A 3,348-nucleotide genomic window follows, 5' to 3' on the forward strand; every position below is an offset into this window, starting at 1 on the left:
TTTGATAATTTCTCCATTGATTCTTATAAGCATGAATTGCAAAAGTCAATACTTGCAGAGAGAGAGAGAGAGAGAGAGAAGAAAATAAAGAGTATAATTCAAACTTGATCTTTGCATGGAGGGTCACTTGAAATTACGCTTACAGGTCCTTTGAAATTAACATAATGAAATAGTCGAAATAACGAAACGAAGTATTACATATTTGTGAATCTGCTATTTCTATTGGTTCAGAATAGACAACAAAATCATGACTGAACCCTGATTGGATCAGGCGCTAATGAACTCGTCATACAGATTTGAGATTTGTAAACGTGACAAACTCTTATTTTATTTTATAAACCAGTTTTATCTTTACAACCTGATGGTGTAAACCTTCATCCTGTTAATCTTTGATTATTTAATTAGGGATTCATGGTGTGAAATATCAAAAATTTGGATGCAAAGACCACTCCTGTATGCCGAGTCCATTAGCGCCTGATCCAATCATGGTTGAGTCATGTGTTTGATTTCTATTCTGAACCAATAGAAATAGTATGACCGTAACATCTATCTTTCTATCTAGCTCATTATCCAATTAGAGTTATGAATCCTTTAATCAGCTCTATCAGTAAATGAAAATATTTACTTCTACTGAAACTATAGTGAAACACAGTGCTCGAATTTAATGAATTTTTGCCGCGTCTAAAATCCGCCCCAAACCGGTTTCAATTTTAAATCTTGAAATATTAAATGCAATTTTAAGTGGAACCAACCATATTTGAGCCGCGGCTGAAACTTAAGCCGCAGCTCAAATTCTTTAAATTCGGTCTCTGATTAGACAATAAGAATTTGTGGCAAATAGTTAGTTATAATATAGGAGTTTGAGTGTGACACATGTTATTCTTGACCAATGACCTTCAACGTTCATGTACTTTAAAAATTCTAAAACTAATTTGGTAACTTCCTATAAATTTTGCCGTGGACGCCCTCCCCCTCATCCCCGACTATCTATCTATCTATTTTAACCTAACCTAACCTGGAATTTCCCGGCCTTTGAATTCCATCTGTTCCGTGCATATGGTTGAGGTATAAAGGGTAAAATAGCTAAAAAGTGTGTCACAAGATTTAAATGACTGTAAAGCGTAATTTCAAGTAACCCTCTTTGCAAAGATGGCAATGCCTAATTCACAACGATACTTTTGAAACCTTAATCTGATCTCGAAAAGTGCTTACATTTGATAATTTCTCCATCGATATTTATAAGCATGAATTACGCAAGTCAATACTTGCAGAGAGAGAGAGAGAGTAAAATAAATAGTATAATTCAATCTTGATCAGACAAAGCTTGAAGGGTATCCGAGATTACCATCTTTGAGAGGCATTAAAAAATTCGAAATAACGAAACGAAGTATTACATTTTTGTGATTCTAAAGAAATCACATTTTTTCAGAACAAGTAAACCACTATAGTGTCAGTAGAAGTAAATATTTCCATTTACTGATTGAAGGATTCATAACTCTAATTGGATAGTGAGATAGATAGAAAGAGAGATGTTACTGCCAAACTATTTCTATTGGTTTAGAATAGACAACAAACAAATGACTGAACCCTGATTGATCAGGCGCTAATGGACTCGGCATACATATTTGAGATTTGTAAACGTCACTAACTCTAATTTTTTAGATCAGTTTTGACAATACCACCATTCTTTAAGGACTGATGAGGATATGAAATTGAAATATATCGAAATTAATTTCCAAACCCGAGTTTTTCTACCTGTGAGAGTGACACCTTTTTTGCCAGTTTGGACAATTTACATAGACCATTTTTATCTTTGCAACCTGATGGTGTAAACCTTTCTCTTAGTAATCTTTGATTATTTAGTTCGGAATTCATAGTGTGAAATATCAAAGATCAACCACATTTGGATGCAATGTCTGAATTTAATGAATTTTAGCCGCGAATAAAATCCGCCAAAAACCGGTTTTAATTGAGCGCCGGCTTAAATCTTGAAACATAGAATGCAATTTTAAGTGGAACCAACCATATTCTTTAAATTCGGTCTCCATGCTGATGAGACTATAAGACTTTGTGGCGAGCAGTTAGTTATAATGAAGGCGTTTGAGTGTGACACATGTTATTCTTGACCAATGACCTTCAACCTTCATGTACTTTAAAAATTCTGAAAACAATTTGGTAACTTCCTATAAAATGTGCCGTGGACGCACTCCCCCTCATCCACGACTATCTATCTATCTATTTTAACCTAACCTAACCTGGTATGATACAATCACAAGAAGTTGCTCTTTTTCCAAAAAAGGGATTGTTATCGTTTATCTTGGTGATCGTTTAAAGAGATAGTCAACACTAATTCACACCCTATAAAAACCTTTATTTTGAGTATTAAAACATGTACTTTTCAATGCCGAGATGGGGCAAATTTCAGCAATTTTCTTTCTTGTCGTTGATGAAGAAATTTATATTTAAAGGGACTGTAAGCGTTATTTCAAGTGACCTTCACCTTAGAATAATAAATCGAAAAATATAGAGTTCTCCACCATCCTTTATCATGAAGAACTAAAGAGTAGTTTCAAGTGACCCTTCCATTTGTAGCGTGGTATGTCAGGTTCACATTTGTAGCGTGGCATGTCAGGTTCACATTTGTCTTGTCAGTAACGAATGAGATATTCATTAATTTTTAAAAGTATTTTCTCTTATAAAGTGATTGCGGATTTCTACTTCAAGAAACAATGTATTCCGAATATTTAAACAGATAAAAGTTTAAAGGGTTCCGTTGTGAATTTGACATGCCGCTCTATAAATGGAAGATCACTTGACAATACGTTAACAGTTCCTTTAATCCTAGTTAAGCCTACATATGATAACTGGTGGTTTAAGACCATGTGTTACTACTCCCAGGGTCGTGTCTAGATATTCAATTATATAAATTGTAGAATAGGTAATATTATGCTATACTTACCATCCAGGGTGTCCGGGAATAAATTGTAGAAAAATGATCAAAACATTTCTACTTCTAGGGTTGAAGAAAGCACTTTTTCCGCTTCTATTGTATCAATTATTGCCTAACAATGTTGCCACCATTTTATATTTGTCCATAATTAAAATTGAATGCGGAGGTTCTTGTTTTCATTAATGGTAGTTTTTGAAAATAAGTCAAATCAAATTTTGTCGAACATTTTTTCTAATTCCGACCCGCTCTGTCCCTTGTCTGTTGGTGTTACATTAATCAAACATCTATTGAAAGATAGATAAAATAAATATCTTATTTTTGTTAAAAATAGAAAGAATTCAATATTATCATTATCAATTTTCCGAATAGGACCAGACTGTTCTTCACTGTAAACTCCG

The sequence above is a fragment of the Eurytemora carolleeae genome, unplaced genomic scaffold (assembly GCF_000591075.1).
Source record: "Eurytemora carolleeae unplaced genomic scaffold, Eaff_2.0 scaffold556, whole genome shotgun sequence".
Classification (NCBI taxonomy): Eukaryota; Metazoa; Arthropoda; class Copepoda; order Calanoida; family Temoridae; genus Eurytemora; species Eurytemora carolleeae.